The following is a 9,198-nucleotide window of genomic DNA, read 5'->3' as shown; positions in this document are numbered from 1 at the left end:
TTTCCTATTTTGTTTTTTTCCTTTTTAATTTCTCATTTTTGTTTTAGTTTTTTCTTTTTAAAATTAATTTTTGATTTATAAAAGAACCAAATTTTAAAAAGCTGTGAGTTAATTTTTTTTGAGAAATCATAAATTGTTTGTGAATTCACAAAACATTTAAAAAATCATAAAATGATCATGATTTCAAAAAATTGTTCATGTTTTACAAAAAAGATCACGATTTCAAATAAATGTCATGAAATGAGAAATGTTCATGCTTTCTAAAATAATATTATTCAAAACATATTCAGGAGTTTAAAAAATGTCCATAAAATTTAGAATATGTTCAAAAAATTGAAATAGATCCATAAATAATGAACATAACGAACCGTCGCTTACGTATAGGTTTTATTAGGACATCCGTAGAGGTCGTTTTATGATTTTATTTAGTCCCTTGCGTCGGGTAAAAAAAGGTTTTCGTATCTTGTACAACGTTGAGCCCCCCAAAATTGACACAACTTTCTGTGGGTTACTTTTTGTAAGCTATATAAAACTACAACTATGTTTATTCTGGCATGATAATACTGATTATGAGAAACACCATTACGCTAGGTCAGGGAGAGACACATCATTCATCAGTCTAGCTCAGACAGTGTCCATCAATGTAGTTTGCTCAGTGAATTTTTTTTGTTGTGGCGCCTTAGGAGATCAAGTCGTGATAAGACCATCACATTTTTTTAAATGACTTTTTAAAAGTACCTTATCTCATCATGACATCACTCGGATATAGTTCGTGAAAATGACATTTTAAAAGTCCTTATCTCATTCGGGCATTTGATTCGGACTTTTTTTATTCTATCACACCTGTATAATCTAATAGTTTTACCCTCCAAAAAATCTAATGGTTTTTCTCCCGTTGCAACGCACGGACAAATTTGCTAGTATATATATATATATATATATATATATATATATATATATATATATATATATATATGAGCACACACGCATGCATGTGTACGCATGAATCCTTCCCATCGAGTCGAAGTGGCTAGTACAACGACACGTCATGAACTGATCTCGTTCTGTGTGGAGAGAGTGTACGATTTTCGACGCATGCGCCACATCAACATTATTCTGTTATCCTACTTGAACTGACGGTTTTAGGCGGTTGTACTGATGATTTTATAGCGGTTGAACTGATTCTTTCAGTTCTGTTTAACAGATCGTCTTCTTTAGTTCAAAAAAATTTTGCAAGTTTTTTTGTCGGAGGGGCGTGTAATATATTGTTGAAAAGCTCTTGACAACTATATTTCAAGTATATTGAACGTTTTTGCAAAATTATTATGGTTTAAGAGCAGTTTTGAAAAAACTGTTTTTTTAAAACCGAAAACGTGAATCATATTTTGACTCGATTTTCAAACGGTTTGTTAGAATTAAGCAAATAAGATGGCCTTGGAAAGCTGTTGAAAATCCGCATCTTTCACATATCTATTGTTTTTTCTAATTCTATACGATTTAAAAGTAATTTAAAAACGGTGAAATTCTGGGTGAAACGTATTTTCGTGATTTTTTGCAAACGGTTTGTCGGATTGACGCAAATGGTACGGCGTTGGAAAGCTATGGAAATTGCGCAACTTTTTTATATTGAAATATTTTTCTAATCCCTTACGGTTTAAAAACGAATTCGAATACGGTCAAATTTAATTTTGAACGTGATTTTTTTTTTAAAAAATTATCGAAATGAGGCAAATAATATACCGTTGGAAAAATATCAAAAATACGAAACTTAGTCATGTTGAGCATTTTCTCAAATTTGTAACCGTTGAAGAGTAATTTGAATTACGGTGAGACCCATCGTGCTGTTTTTCCGTCAGAAAAAACAGAGTACTTGTACTGATCTATGTAATGTGTTTGTACCGATGAAGTTTTATAGAGTAATTTTGAATGGCTCCAAAAGAAGAGTACTTGCACTGATGTTCGTATAGTTTTGTACTGAGCGTGTTATCACATATTAGACTTTACTTTGTTTTTTGTACTGATCTATGTAATGTGTTTGTACCGATGAAGTTTTCATAGAGTAATTTTTTTTTAAGAGTACGCAATCGCGTACCTTAGCTTTATAGAAGGCAGAAAGTATGTACAAGATAGTTATTACAGCCAGGCCAACCGACCTAGCAAACTCCACTCCTAAAACCATACCCTACTACTCACAAAATATGTCGACTCCATTCGCTCCCGCACTCACCCAAGATCTCAAATCGTCGAAGACCTGACTTGTGAATGCACCCACCGTCAAGCTAGTTCTGGCTGGTCCGAATACCAAACCGTTACGATGCTTCCAAAGATGCCAGCAAATGAGCATGACAACCGAGTCGAACCCTCTCCTGTTAACCTTCGGGATGCGCGCACGAGCTTCTAGCCACCAATCTTCAATCTTGTCGTACACCGTCGGCACCAGTGTGTCACTGATTCTTGCTTTCAGAAAGCAGCTATGTCATAGAGTAATTTTGAATGGCTCCAAGAGAAGAGTACTTGCACTGATGTCCATTTGGTTTTGTACTGAGCGTGTTATCACATATTAGACTTTACTTTGTTTTTTTGGTACGTTTTGCTATTATCATCATCCCCAAATTTGCATGGTTTATTATTATTGAACTGAATGATATTTTTTTACATAAAGAAAATATTATTTGTGCCTTTTCTTTTTACTCAACATTGTTTTGCGACGATGCTCTGGACATCAACCAAAATAGGCAGGAGAGAACACTATCGAACTGATCATTGCTTTTGACCAAACTATGCATGTGTTCTTTTTTCCAAGAACTGATCATGTAGTACATACTGAGCGGCCACACATGTATGATATAATGAACTTGTAGTGCCTTAAAAGTGTAATGACAGTACATCTATAAAGCTCCACAAGATCACATGAAGCATCTGCCAAATGAAATATACAAAAAAGTAAAGAAGTACAAATACTGAACGGCCACACATGTATGATATACTCCCTCCATTCCTAAATATAGGGTGTATAGTTTTTGGCACGAAAATTAAAGAACGCACATGGAGGGAAAATTTCATAAGTTTTGGGCGAGATTACACCTGACTAATTGACATGAGAAAATAGAGGAGCTTGCTTGATATAAGGAGATGTAATCAAATCCCTAAAAAAGTTATTCAAATGAGTTGTGCAACACAATACACCTTATATTTTGGAGTTTTTCTCAAAAATCTATACACCTTATATCAAGGAACGGACGGAGTAATGAACACTTAGGGTCTTAAAAGTGTAATTACAATACATTTATAAAGCTCCACAAGATGACATGAAGCCTCTGCCAAATGAAATATATAAAATACTGAAAAAATCACACTTCTGCACGAAGGGCATACTTCTGAACATGCTCGACAACACCCATTGAACTTGCGCAATTCACTAGTGGCAGCAAGCAATAACTTAGACGTATGCAAATTAGAAAGCTCATAAAAGTAAAGCATGGCAACTTGTCTTTTCCAAAAGAACAACCGAAGCACATAGTTATTCATCTCCATATCAATAATACCTAGCCACCAAAAACCTGACAAAAGTTTTTTCCTGAAAAAACACAATACAATTTGAATGCATCAGTACACACTGACTTTTTCAGTTTTCAGAAGCAATCAAACTTGCTAAATAGTACTCATGTACTTACTGGAACCACACATCCTAAAATATTACTCCCTCCGTCTGGAAATACTTGTCGGAGAAATGAATGTATCTAGATGTATTTTAGTTATAGATACATCCAATTTTATCCATCTCTCCGACAAGTATTTCGGGATGGAGGGAGTAATCATGTACTTACGGGTACAGATCAAATTTGCCACTTGGGAAATTATGCTCTCCAAAACATTACTAAAATCTCATTTCTACAGTTTTTCAGTTCGCGTGTGCAGCATGACAGGAAGGCATAACTGGCTGTAAATCGCACTCAAGCAAAAAAAAATTGTAGGGTGCTCAGCGGTATTATTATTCAACATGATAAAATCGAACGTTCAACATTCTCTATCACCGCACTAGAACTGAACTTCAGATAGAAAATAGAGGTAACAATAGCAACAATTGGTAGCTGCATAGTAGAGGGCATGCATCAGCAGCGGCTGTGCCGGACAGTCGTAGGTGCAACAGCTTGCAGCAAGGAGTGGTCGGCAGGCAGCTCCTTGAGCGACCTGCTACAGAGCAAGAAGTCGTACTGTTGAGCTGGAGGTCCTTGACCCCGCGACTCCTCCAGCAGGCTGCACTGTTTGCTGCTGAAGCATAAGCAATGGCGTTGGAGTGGGATGCGCCCACGGCGACGACATTGAACGGACAGGGTAGTGGCAGCGAACTTCCTGTACTCGGTGGCGGTGTAGCACCATTGGGGAGAAGACAGAGTGGTGGCGGGGGAGCATCACCGGATGTCGGAGGATAAGTTGACAATTCTGTATTCTATTCTGTTTTGAACTGAAGTGCGTGGATGAATTGAACTTTTCCGACACATCGTAACATATATGTCTGCAGAGTAATTTTTGTACTTCTCATGTAGTAATACATGGACTTTGCAGTTAAATACATGGACCATGTAGTAATTTGAACTTAATTATATGACCACCTCATGGACTTGTTCTCTTTCTGCGGTTGAACTGATGTAAGCATGCTGGCCGCATCGTCGGCAAGCTTCCATAGAATTGAGACTTGCAGAATTCAAACTAATAAAAAGATGCTGAATCCATCAGTGATGATGCATCACCTTGGACTGTTGTGTGTGCTCAACTTGGACGGTTGTGCAGCGCTTGGTGAAGATGGTAGCCGTGATTCTACTTGGACTGATGTCCGCGCTCCACTTGGACAGCTGCAAGTAACCATGGTGGACGAGCTCGTGGCTGAGGGTGGCCAAGGCGACCACCGGGAACTGTAGTGGTCGTGCTCGTTCTGGGCAGCGAACTCACACGAGGTGGAAGTGATGACGAAAGCAGGGATCACGGGTGGCCCTCATCTCGCCGCCGGACACAGGGTGCTGGCGCTCGTGAATGCCGAGGACGGGATCGACAGCAAAACAGGACACTACTGAAATTAGATAGCATCAACAGCAAAATAGGACACTACCGGAAAAAAATCCACCAGAAAATGGTTGTTCTCCTAGATGGAAATCAGGGCGTACGTGTTTTAAAAAATATAGAGATGGATTGAACTGATTTTCTAGGTACGGTGGAACTGAAGGAATAGATTTTCAGAAATGGGAGGTGGATTGAACTGAAGGCGTTGGTGAGGGCGTTTGAGGACGGGTGGCCGCGGTGGGGTCGCAGGCCACCATGGACGACGCCACACCGCGAAGATGGAGACCGTGTGGCGGTGTTACGATGCGGTGGCATTTTTTATTTTGAACTAATCATTTCTTTTATTTCAAACTAATCATTTATTTTATTTCAAACCGATCATTGTTTTTAATCCGTACTGGTCAATGTTTTTAATTCAAACCATTTTTTCCTTCAAAACAGTATGTGTGCATGTGTTGGAAAAGTGAGGTGCCAGTCAGTCAGTCATGTTCATGAACTGAGGGATCCTCGCGCATGTCCCGTGTGCCAGGTATACTCATTTTACAAAATGAACCTTTTTGGCTGAACTTAGTTGTACAGAGAGTGCATGCGGTTTTATAAAATCATGAGAATGAATAAATTTACACACCAAACTGACAATAGAACACACAACGAACTAATACTGAGTTTAGTATAGAAATTCTCTTTTCATGCACTAACGATATTTTCTTCTCTGTGTACTAGAGAACAAAGAACAAAAATACGAAAATTCAAAAAACAACAAAAATACACACCAAACTGACGATAGAATACACATTGAAGAAAAAGGAATTTCTTCTCTTTGAACTAATGATAGAATACATACAGAACTAATATTTGAGTTTAGTACAGAAAAGAGAACAATTCCTATTTTGTGTTTTGCCTTTTTCATTAACTGACGATATTTTTTACAAAAAAACATGTACTGACAACACTTGTTCAGCTTAGTGCACAATATCAAGTATTCTTTTGTCAGGTTATTTCATGGAAGGCAGTACAAGAAATCAGTGGCAATAATCAGAGTTCAGAGTTCAGTGGCAATCGTTGTAGTAAGTGCACAAGTTGAACTGACCTTGTCCATGGCACGAATTGGGTTGGAGGGGGATCCGGGGCCGGGGCTGGCGCAGGCAGGTGATGGCGTGGAGGCAGGTGGATCCGAGACCGGTGCGAAGCAGCCTCGTTGGATCCAGGCAGCGCGGCGGCCGGAGAATGACGGTCTGACCTGCGGATCCCACTGGCGAATTGACAAACTATCGAAACTAACAGACTGTTATGCTCCACATGAATTGACATGCTCCTCCAGCAGAGGAGTGTAGTGGAGGGTCACGGACGGCGTTAGGTTGGGGGCGCCAGCGGCCGCGGAGTGCGAGCTCGGTGCGGTTGTACGGATGACCTGAACTTCTGAATATGAACACACACAAAATGCAGAGTTAGATTTAGAGCGGCAAGTTGCTCCAAATTGCTTTAATTGAGCACAAGGCCACTAGCACCACAGCAGACTAGCAGCACAGAGTTAAAGCCAACATCGAGCAATTACCTTAATTGTTTTTGGCGTCCATTTTTCTGAACTGAATCATCATCTCAAATTTGAAACCAGAAAAGTGACTTTTTTTAGCTTTTTCTGCACAAAGATGTTCATCAGCAACATTCGCATCATAGGCAAAGAAGATATATTCAGAATACAACAAATTAGTAATCTGTAGCATGTATCTTGATTTACCCCTTATATATTTGGTGAGCAAGCTATAAAACACTGCCGAAACAGCAAATTGTATCCTTTATTTACTCTAATAGCTGGGTTTACATGTGTATAGGCAGTAACATCTAAACAAAGAATGACTGCATTTGGCATAAGAGAAACAGCTTAAGCAACTGATTGCCACAAACAATTCTCTTTTTTATTCCATGCAAACCTTAATGACATGTTAATGACTGAACTCAACTATACCATCATCTCAAGGACCTCAAGTTGGACTGAAACTCATTGGATAACTGAACTCCTAGGGTGAGGGGCGGGTTTTTTCGAACTGGTCATGGTTTGTTTTTCGAACTTATCTAGTTTTTTTAGGAAGAACTTATCTAGTTTTAAGACATGAACTTCCTGGAACAATTCTTTTTTATCCATACGAGTTTAGTAACCAAAACGACAAAGAACATGTGACAAAGAACTGAACTCAGAAAACAAGATTTTTGGAGATGGAAGAAGGCGTCGGACATCGGGTGAACCTGCTACCCCTACTCCTGCGGACTGACGGCTCCGGTGAAGTGGAGCTGATGGAGGCGGGGTTCACGAGCAGTGGCTGGGCACGCCAGGATTGTGCTCTGTAAAGATGAAGTGAAAATCACATACAGTCCAGTCCTATATATATCTGGGCTATTCTGTTTCGCGAATCATATATATCCTGGCGGTTGTAAAGATGAAGTGAAAACGGTTTGTGAGACAGTTGGTCTTTTTAGTACTCCGCAAGGCGCCACATCTGTACTAACTATAGCGATGTATTTGTACTGCCCAAAAACACACCTGCAAGATGAACCGAAGGGGAGCTTCATCACCTGCAAGATGAACTGAAAATGCCGACTAAGGTAATCACGAGATGTTGAACTGAATATACACAAGAGAAGGAGATGAACGTACAGGGGGGTGGGAAAAAGCGGGCACCTCCCAAGCTGCGGTGTCGAACGGCTTAGCGTTGTGTTGCTGAACGACCCAGGGTGGCGGCTGTGAACAGCCAGGGAGCTGCAGCGATAGAGCCCCGCCAGCGGGAGGAGGTAGCCATCAATCATCTTCCAGGAGAGCAGCACCAACCACTTCAACGCATCTTTTTTACATGTCATACCATCTACTATTCCTTGCTAAGGTGCATGATAATGACTAGCCATTTCCCGGATGCAGAATCTTGTGCAGTGTTTAACAGACAATAATTCAGAATTCTTTTACAGTGCCTGATTGTGTCCTTCTCCCTACAAAGGAAGATGCAGTCAAATTTTCCCACACTTCTCAATCAACAACAGCAGACATGAAACAAGCAGTGCAAATTTATCCTTAACCCAAGGAAATCAAGTAAGGAACTAAGTCAAACATGTTTAAGTTTGACTAACTCTCTCTATATTAGCATCTAGATCAGAAAAGCAAAAAATAATACCTGCACAATTTCACTTAGATCATCCTCCCTGTGCAACACCTCACACGCCTTCGTTCAAACTTCTCGTAGGACTCGAGTGCCTACAAGGATGAGGTCACATGACATCAATACTGGAGTCACTAGGGGAACATATGAGAAGCAAGACATCAAGAGGGATCTAAGATACAAATGAGCATTGTGGTAGATGAACATGAGCGCAGCACGAATGTAACAAAAGGGATCCCAACCAATGCATCACATAAGAGATAGTTGGGATATAACCTGGGAGTATTCGAGTAGGAAATGAGCCAATTCACTGATGGGAAATGCTTCCTTTGAGCAAGCTTTTTATTTAATCCTCAGAAGACCTGCAAACAACAAGCACAAAAAAACCTGTCCTCTGCCATGCGTTCCTTCAAGCAGTGCACACGCACAATGGGAATGAGCAAATAACACACAAAAATCATGTACGGCGAGCGGGGCTGCTTGCAAGGTCAAGCTCGACGAGGTCGGTGATTCTCCAGCCGTGTGTATGGGCGAGAAAGCGACATGAACGAAGGGGAACTGGGCATTTCGGAGGGGCAGAGGCCTGCATGTTTTGAACTGCTACACGTCTGTGCAAGCAACCGAGCAGCACAGGAGGGAGTTGGCCGCGGCTGGAGTGCGGGGCGCGTGGCAGGTCTCCGGACGTCGGAGGGGCGTGCGCGAGGCGGGGCTGGTCACCGGAGGGAGCGCGGGGCATTCGTAGACGGGCCAGTGGGTTGGGGCGGGGTGAATCCCTGGGCCACGGTGGTTTTAGTGCAGGAGCTAGGCGTCCATGGAGGAGCCGGCGGTCGGCAAGGCATTGAACGGCTTGGGGTTGAGGCGTTGAACTGCCTGTACGCGACAGCGGGGCGATAGCGGCGGGTCGATCCAGTGCAGGACGACAGCGGCGGCGCCGGTTGGGTTTTGGGGCTGTGGCGGGATCTGGGGAGGGGCGCCAGCCGCGGCAGAAGGTTGG

The 9,198-nt window shown here is 41.4% G+C and overlaps 1 long non-coding RNA gene across 10 annotated transcripts; it reads right to left on the bottom strand.

The window, feature by feature from the left end:
* Nucleotides 1–3,135: 3,135 nt before the first annotated feature.
* On the bottom strand, nucleotides 3,136–9,192 carry LOC119364705. 10 transcript variants are annotated; one of them, XR_005175049.1, is made up of 8 exons: nucleotides 8,481–9,192; nucleotides 8,220–8,299; nucleotides 7,712–8,037; nucleotides 7,598–7,641; nucleotides 7,303–7,398; nucleotides 6,614–6,697; nucleotides 6,149–6,477; nucleotides 3,136–3,577 (listed from the first exon to the last, which is right to left on the bottom strand). It is a non-coding gene; the product is annotated as an uncharacterized LOC119364705 (long non-coding RNA). The 10 variants fall into 10 exon arrangements; XR_005175055.1 differs by having other exon boundaries at nucleotides 7,251–7,398; nucleotides 7,598–7,629; XR_005175056.1 differs by having other exon boundaries at nucleotides 7,292–7,398; nucleotides 7,598–7,629.
* Nucleotides 9,193–9,198: the final 6 nt, after the last annotated feature.

Source organism: Triticum dicoccoides, chromosome 2B (genome assembly GCF_002162155.2).
Source record: "Triticum dicoccoides isolate Atlit2015 ecotype Zavitan chromosome 2B, WEW_v2.0, whole genome shotgun sequence".
Lineage (NCBI taxonomy): Eukaryota > Viridiplantae > Streptophyta > Magnoliopsida > Poales > Poaceae > Triticum > Triticum dicoccoides.
Note: the sequence above shows the minus strand (reverse complement) of the source record. Positions and strands in the feature narration are given on the sequence as shown.